At 30.8% G+C, this 10000-nt stretch overlaps 1 protein-coding gene across 1 annotated transcript in view; it reads right to left on the bottom strand.

Annotated features, from left to right (window-relative positions):
- The window catches only part of LOC106869877 (guanylate cyclase soluble subunit alpha-2), a 316455-nt gene that overhangs the window by 180208 nt on the left and 126247 nt on the right, over positions 1-10000 (bottom strand).

Raw genomic sequence — 10000 nt, forward strand, 5'->3', positions numbered from 1 at the left:
TGTAGTGGTGGGACTAATCGAGTACATGGATGCCAGTGATCGGCTTGTACATCATTTCATAAACCCCCAAAAGGATGAGAGGGAAAGTCGGCCACTGCGGAATTTGAACACAGGACGTAAAGCAGACAAGAAATGCAGCTAAGCTGTTTGTCCTGCAGAGTAACGATTCTGCACAGGAACCGCAGATTTTGTGGCATAGTGGTTAATAGGTTTCATTGTTTCTAGCACTCGACTGGGACATTATTTCAGCGAACATGAAAGGAGGCAGGTCAAAGTTGGCCAAGACGAAATTTGAACTGAGAAGACCAATACGGAATAAATGCCTCGAAGCACGTTACCCAGCGTGGTAACGATATTGCCAGATCACTGCGTTTAATGCTTTCAAAGTTTGACACACGGGGGCTGTAGTTTTTGTGGCGTAGGGGGCTATTCGATAATATGCACGACACTGCCCAACTGCTACATTAATTCATCGACCCTGAAAGAACGGAAAACAAAGTAGGCCACGATGGAATTTGAAAGTAGAAGGTAAATTTGGGCAAAACACCGCTAATGATTCTACCGCCTGGCCGCTCTACCCCAATATACAATACCTCATAATAGACGGGTTTGTTGCAATTGTAACATCACTTATCACCATAGGGTTTAACCAATAGGGTTTACTAGCAAATATACTATCATCACCGAGCAAAGAAACAACAGCAACCAGCAATTCATTATACAATACCAACACTATACTAAGTGTAGATATGTAAACAAACAATTTAAATAAAGAACTAAATATAAAAAAATTAAATAGTATAATTAGCAAAAAAAAAAAAATCATATAAAAAAACCATGATGAACTCTAAATGAAAAGATAAACGGAAAGAACGTCTGAGCGAGGATAATGTTTTGAAGAAACAAGAGCTTGTATTGATGATGTATATAGCAACATTCCAAAGCCTCTCTTCTTTTTTTCTTCCCTTTCTAATCCCCCCCCCCCAATTCTTCAAAATTACATAGTAAACCTAGTGTTGGTGATGATAACTGACAAGCTTATATATCTTTATTTTTCTACATTTGTTTAGCTATACTCACAGACACACACAAACATACATATACATACATATATACATAAACAAACATGCACATATATACATATTATATGTATATATATATATATATATATATATATATATATATATATATGTCTCTCTCTCTTTCTCTCTCTCTCTCTCTCTCTGTGTATGTATATATACACACACACACACACATATATATATATATATATATATATATATATATATATATATATATATATATATGCATACGCGTACATGTGTATATACATTTTACTATCAGTCGGTTGTTTGGTATTTTTGGTGCTCGATTTCTACTTTCTATTTTGTGTGGTGAGATTTTTTAATATTATTTTGTTTTTATTTGTGTTTTTTTCTTCAGTCTTCTTTTTTGAAAAAAAAATACCACCCTTCCTCTCTCTCCACCACCTCTTACTCCTACTTCTCCTCCCCTCTTCCTCACATCACTTATTTTTATTATGATTACTGTTATTACACATTATTATTATTATTATTATTATTATTATTATTATTATTATTATTATTATTATTATTATTATTATTATTGTTTTTTTTTTTTTCAATTTTATTTTATTTTTGGTTCCTACTATTAAGAAAATAGGCTGCGGGGTATGTACGTATGTAGGTTGGGAAGCGATTTCATTCTGTTCGGAGGCGTTTTTTTATTATCCTTATTTATCTTTTCGTTGTTTTTTTTTGCTTTATATTTAGACATTGTTTTATCAAATATGTGTCTTTGCGGCTGTGTATCTCTCAGTGTATTTATTTGCCTCGCTACTGTTGTAGTAGTTATTTACTTTGTTGTTCTTTTCTTTTTTAGATGTTTTATTAGTTATCACTTTAGTATATACACACACACACACATATATATATATATATATATAATTGTTTGTTTTAATTCATTTTTTTTTCTGAGTACGTATTATCGAATTATGGTAGAAGTGGTGAAAGTAGGAAGAGGATAAAGGACGACTTTGTGTAGGAGTGGTGATTATGATAAAGGAAAAGATGTGGCTGAGAGAATGAGGAAGCGGAAGAGGAGACGGTGGAAGAAAAAATTAAGCATTATGCCAGTAAAGTAAAGTGCTTGATTTAACACGATATATATATATATATATATATATATATATGTGTGTGTGTGTGTGTGTGTGTGTGTGTATATATATACATATATATGTATATATATATAAATATACATATACACACATATATATATATACATACATATAAACACACACATATATATGTACGTATGTATATATATATGTATATGTATGTACGTATGCATGTGAGTGTGAGTGTGTGTGTGTGTGTGTGTGTGTAAATCTACATGTATGCAATTCCTTTATATATATATATATATATATATAAATGCATACATACACAAACTGTGTGTAACGTATATTTGTATACGTATATGCATATATTTATGAATGTATGGGAGTTGCATATATACAGACAAGTATATAACCCCCCCCCAAAAAAAAAAGAAACGTACAGACCCAGGGACATAGATTCAGATACAGACACAAATAGATGCAAGCATACACTCACAAGCACACACACACACACACACACACACACACACACACACACACACACACAAGCACAGAATAGACACACACGCAGATACGCCTATATAGAAAAATAAGTGGGGAGAGAGTGAGAGAGAGAGAGATTAAGAGAGATATGCGTAAAAATCAAAACAAAAACACGCACTCACAAACAGTGAAACGCACATCCACATTTTGTAAAAAGCGATGAAATGTGATAAAATCGCTCTGCATGTGTATATATATGTGTGTGTGTGTATAAGTGTATGTTTATGTGTATAAATAAATATACATATATATATATATATATATATATATATATATATATATATATATACACATAAACACATGTAACACTGCCTGTATACATATACGAGGAGCGGGAAAAAGTGCGAAGCACAGTGCGTACAGTATGTATATTCCTTTACCATAAACATACTCTAGTCAGGCAGATATTTAAGATGGATAAATCTGGTTTATTTTGTTCTTGACTATAAATTCACACCTCTGTTTTCACAAGTTCTTAAAATGAGCTTTCTGCTTATTATTATTATTATTATTATTATTATTATTATTATTATTATTATTATTATTATTATTATTTAATTTTGTATTTCTCACCATGACTGTTAATGCCGTGCTCTGTGTTTCTTGCCCAATTTCATCACTCGATCTCAATTGCTTTCGTGTTTAATCCAAAAGCATGTTTATTTATTTATTTAGTTAGTTATCTATTTATTTTTGCCTGACCAAAGCAATGTCTTCACTACCAATAAACACCACCACCATCAACGACACCACTGCTGTTCTTTCAGAAGTTAATCTCTCCCGGTCTTAGAAACAAAACTAAAAGACTGAGAGAGAGAAAAATAAACGCAAAAAGTTTTTTAAAAACGGAAAAGAAATTGTTTAGAAATTCACAAGTGCTGAAACATGCGTCAGCTGAGCAGCCATTTTGCGTACATGTTTGTCTGTATTTCTCAGATTTTAGACGAAAGACTAGCAACGCTGTATATGTTAATTTATACATGTATCTATATACACAAACCCATTTGTATGTTTGTATATATATATATATATATATATATATATATATATATATATATATATATATAAAGATATCCAGAAGTAATGCAGTACGATCGTTTCACGCAACTCCATTTAATTGAGCAATGCAACCGTTACATCAATTTAAATGCAGAGCAATTCTCGGCTGCAGAAAGACATAGAATTTAATTAAATTTAAACAAATGGACACATTTGTATAATTTTGCCTGAAATCTCCAAGAAGTTAAGGTGTGTATTAGAGGAATATATATATATATGAGTATATATGTGAATATATATAGATATGTATATATATATATATATATATATATATATATATATATATATATATATATATATATATATATATATATATAAATATATATATAATGTATAATATATATATATATATATATATATATATATATATATATATATATATATATATATATATATAAATATATATATAATGTATAATATATATATATATATATATATATATATATATAATGTATAATATATATATATATATATATATATATATATATATATATAATGTATAATATATATATATATATATATATATATATATATATAATGTATAATATATATATATATATATATATATATATATAATGTATAATATATATATATATATATATATATATATATATATATATATATATATATATATATATATATATATATATACATATATATATTAATTTCGGAATTATGGAATTTATGACGTTTATGGTAATGAAAAACTCTTAAATTATAAACTTATATTCCGTAAATTCTCTTTCTCCCCTCCTCTCCCCCTCTCTCACTCTATAAGTAATATATATATATATATATATATATATATATATGAAAGAAGGTTTGAAAATGCACTAATTTTTTAAAAATATTTATTTACTTAACCGGTTTCACTTTTTTAGAAAAAGATTATCAAAAGTCTTTGAGAATAATAAAAAATGTTAAAAAACAGTTTGAGTATTAAAATGCATATATACATTCTTTGATGATAAAATATATTTAAAGTATAAAGCTTTGTATGAACTTTGTAGTGTTACATACTGATTGTCACACATTCTCTGATATTAAGGTGAAATTGTTAAAAACAGTGTTAAAAACAGTGTATGAAAATACACATAAGGAAAAATACATATACATATTCTTATACATATTCTTTGACAATGGAATAGAATTGAGGAGGAACTGACCTGGCCTTTTTCTCTTGTGTGTGTATATATATATATATATATATATATATATATATATATATATATATATATACATATATACGCACATACATACATATATGGTTATATATAAATGTATGTGTATGTATATATTTGTATATATATATATATATTTATTTATCTATATTGATATATATATATGTACATACATGTCTATGTGTCTATATATGCGGTACAGATACCAATTAAATTAATTCAAATTAAATTAATTTAGATCAAATATGTATGAACTTTAATTACGTAATTATGGAATTAATGATGTTTATGCTAATGAAAACATGCTAAATTATAAACTGTATGTCAAATTTAAGCTTATACTTCCTCAATTCTCTCTCATCCTCTCCTTCCTTCTCTCTCTCTCTCTCTCTCTCTCTCTCTCTCTCTCTATATATATATATATATATATATATATATATATATATATATATATATATATATATTCATATTCATATATACACATATACATATATATAAACATATATACATGTATATTTGTATATATATATATGTATATATGTAAGTGTCTATCTACCTAATCCATATATATGAACATACAAGCATACGTACATGCGTATAATGCGTATACACACAGACAAACACACATACTAACATATATATGTATGTGACTATACTGATATTAAGAGGGATTGATGTATTTGAAAGCCATATGTAATCTCACAACTGTCTTTTACACGAATATTTTCTAACAATTAATTGGCAATGAAAAATGATTGCATATGACACATACATGAATATCCGCGCGTTAATGCACATACATAATACATATATACATACACACATACATACATACATACATACACACATACATACATACATACATACATACATACATAAATACATACATACATGCATACATACATGCATACATACATACACACTGCCTAAATAACAATTTTGAGAAATTAGTCTTCTCAAAACCAGAAAGGAGAAAGCTAATTCGAAGACTACAGATCCAATCCATCATTGGAACTGTAAAAATCTGTAAAACTTTCCAGAAGATTATCATTTAAGTATATATGAGCATGTCTAGATATACAAGTATATGCATGAGAAGACATACATAAACCAAGACATACATACATACATACATACATACATGCATACATAGGTTCATTCATTCATACATGCGTACGTACATCATCTATATCCATATATATATATATATATATATATATATATATATATATATATATATATATATATATATATATATATATATGTCTTAATTGATGTTCATAAAATAAAACTGAATCTCAAATGTAAATATATACCATTGCAATCCCTGTATGTAACGTTTTTTTGTATTTGTGATAAAATGTTAGTTTGTTCGCGTCGATGACCTTGGTTGAACTTTGCACAGAAGATAATGTTTCACCTGGCGGATAGCATCTTCTGCTGTGCTACTGAATTGATGCAAATCGTTTACCGGTTTTAGGTGTCGTAATACCGCTAATATTAATATTACTAGTGGTTATAGCAACATTAGTTATACATACATACATACATACATACATACATACGTATATATATATATATATATATATATATATATATATATATATATATATATATATATATATATATATATATATATAGATAGATAGATATAGATATAGATATAGATATATATATATATATATATACATACACAAGCATATTGCAGATATGTACAGACATAGCTGGTATGTGTGTGCGTATTTTAAAGATACGTAGATAAATACACACATATTTATATGTATATGTATATTGCACATATACGTATGTGTGAGAATATATACACATCTATCTAGCTATCTATCTATCTATCTATCTGTGTGTGTGTGTGTGTGTGTGTGTGTGTGTATACCCACACATAAATGGGTAGGTATAGAGAGCGAAGGGGAGAAGACGATTTAAAAGTTAAGGGGATAGTGTTTCGATATATCAAGAATCACTAAGCAAATGTATAGGTATATACATTGCCTGTAATTCTATTCCCTGAATGCCATAATCGAAGTTTATTAAAATTATTTATCTGATTTTTTGGGAGAGCGGTTGTCATGGAAACCATATACCAACGACTAAAGTACACCAGGTTACGAAACATCAATAATTACGTAACTATTTAGAAATGGCTAAGTGAGTTAAGCTGAAAGGTAGATAAAGATATTCAGTACTTATATTTCACCTTATGATGAAGTAATTCAATAACTTAAACCTGCTTTTCTTTTTTTTCTAAAAAACAAAAAACTGCTTTTAAATATGCTTGTGTTTTTTCTTTAAAGAATCGCCATTTTGTTTTTTGCGATAAAACTTAGGAAGATAGACGCCATTTGCAATTGAGCACCACTCGGGAAAATGTATAATAGTTTTGCTAATTGTTTTTAGGTGACTATATAATCAGGAGAGGCACCTATTAATCTAGCCTATCAACTAGTATATTACATTTAGAGTGAGAAGGGTGCACCAGCACCTGGGTGGTACTTGTTGAGTGGTGCTCCGTAAAATGAGGAGAATTCCTTTGCAGAAACCACAAGTTGTTACCAGCCGCAAGGATTGAACTCCGCGCTTTTATGATAGCTAGCCCAACATCCCTAACGACTCGGCTACACACCTTTACCATTGCTCATCAACCAACAGAGTAAAGTAAGTATTTATCGAATGGAGTTTTTATTAAAAGGAGTTATAAAAATGAGTGTTTACTTGTGTTTATAACATGGTTTATGGAGTCAACCTTAATTTTGCTTGTATTATGATAAGAGTTACAATATTTTTAAGGAGATATTTTAATAGATTTGATGCGAATGTAAGCTTGTTTCTCAAACAAGTGTGTAGCGTAAATATAAATTCAATAAACGTCTTATGTATGGAAGCTACAAAAACGAAGTTTATTCAATCAAACAATCTATTCTCCGCCATGATTGACTAAAATACTATTTTGTTTTCTAAAGAAATATTTGTAGAGTCTAGAACTATTGACAATGTCTTTATTTACTTTCCTCTATTGTGTTTTATTAAGAAAAAAACTGCAAAAGTGAGGCCTCGATCTGTCTCTTTATCTATCAACCTATCTATTACCTATCTATCTGTCTGTCTGTTCGTCTGTTCGTCCGGCTATCTATCTATCTATCTATCTATCTATCTATCTATCTATCTATCAAATTGTCTCCACGCACACATATTCTATTATTCTATTCATTATATATATATATTAATCTATTATTCTGAGGCTGTGGTTATACTAGACCATCGCCATTAGCATTAACGCTGGCATGCTTTAGGCTTATTTCCCGACCTTGTTCCCAGAGTCGGTACTGGTGAAATATTGACTCGAACAAAGATAACGCTTTGCGTTTTATGCCGTAATATGGGCTCATCTTGTATATCGCATAAAAAAAAACAAAAAAAACAAACCTATGGAATTGCCCTTTGAACATATTCAAATCAACATCACATAGAAGTCCTTTGGCAAGTACTGAAAATTTGTGAACTTTTCAATCCCTAGCTGTTGGTTGTGTGTGTGTCTGGGGGTGGGGGTTGAGTATGCAATCTTTAAAATATGTTAAAAACAAGTTTAAGCATAACAACGGAACATTTACAGCTGGGGTCAGTACTCAATACTGAAAATAGAGTCAAGTTTATTTTTGATGGGACATTTAGGTTTCACTTCACGGCTTATCGAGACACTAGAATACGCCGTAAGGCGAAACAAAGTAAGTCTCAATACGAAATTGACTTCATGTATTGTTACATACTTTAATACATACAAACATACGTACATACATACATAGATGCATATATACATGCATATAATATTTATATATGCGATTGTGTGTGTGCGCGCGTGCTTGTGCGTATGTGCGTGCCTCACTGTGTGTGTGTGTGTGTATCTCTACGTGTGTCTGTGTGTGTGTGTGCGTGCGTGCTATAATGAAGACATTAACACATATAAAACACCTAAGGGTATTTTCTTTCCCTCTGAAGATGTCCTCAAGTCATATAAATTCAATATTTACTTAATATTTACTGAATGTTAATTAAAACAGCTGTAAGGGATGATGATTAATTTGCTGTTATTAATAAACAATTAACTTCCCAATCTCCATTTTCTTTTTGTTCTGTTATATAAATATAAACTATATGTTGTTTTTTTTTTTCATATACCTACTGTTTTAAGGAAATTGATCAATGTTTCGAGTCTTTGACTCTTGTCAAGGATATGTACCTAAGGGAGGCAACTCTGAATGAACTGAATATAGCTTGTAGTTTTATATTTCATTCAGTCAACAGGTTAAGCACTGGGGTTGAAGAACTCGACTACCCCGCTCCCCCACAATTTCAGGCTTGGTGTCTATACTGGAAAGGATTATTTCTGGTGATACCATTATTGTCACCACATCACATTTTACCGCCAGCACAACTATTAGGACCAATACCAACATCGCAGCTCTCAGAACAGCTACCACCATCACCACAACCTCCGTCAGCACCACTAGTATCACCACCACCACCACCACCACCACCACCATAACCACCATTACCACCATCACCGCCACCGTCACCGCCGCCGTTACCGCCGCCGTCACCGCCCCGCCGCCGCCCCGCCGCACCAAAACAACTTTTACAAAGACCACTAAGACAACTACCACCACCACCACCACCAACAACAACAACAACAACAACATCGATTTCAACACTTTCGCTAACACTATTTTTAACAACCTCACATTATTCCCAGAAACGCCACCACCATTTCCACAAATACCACGACCTCCCCCACCACACTGGCTATCAGGAACAGCACGACAAAGAAGACGGTGACCACCACAACCACCACCACCACCACTGACACCAGCACCACCGACACCACCACCAATAACAACAACAACAACAACGGAAGTAGTAGCAGCAGCAGCAGCAGCAGCAGCAACATCAACAACAACAACAACAACAACAACAACAACACCGACAGCCCCGCCACCGCTGCCAACACAAGTATGCAGCTGAAACGAAAATAAAGACGGGAACAGATTGAAGAAAACAAGTTAGATTC

This window comes from Octopus bimaculoides, chromosome 20 (genome assembly GCF_046866305.1).
Source record: "Octopus bimaculoides isolate indiv1 chromosome 20, ASM4686630v1, whole genome shotgun sequence".
Classification (NCBI taxonomy): Eukaryota; Metazoa; Mollusca; class Cephalopoda; order Octopoda; family Octopodidae; genus Octopus; species Octopus bimaculoides.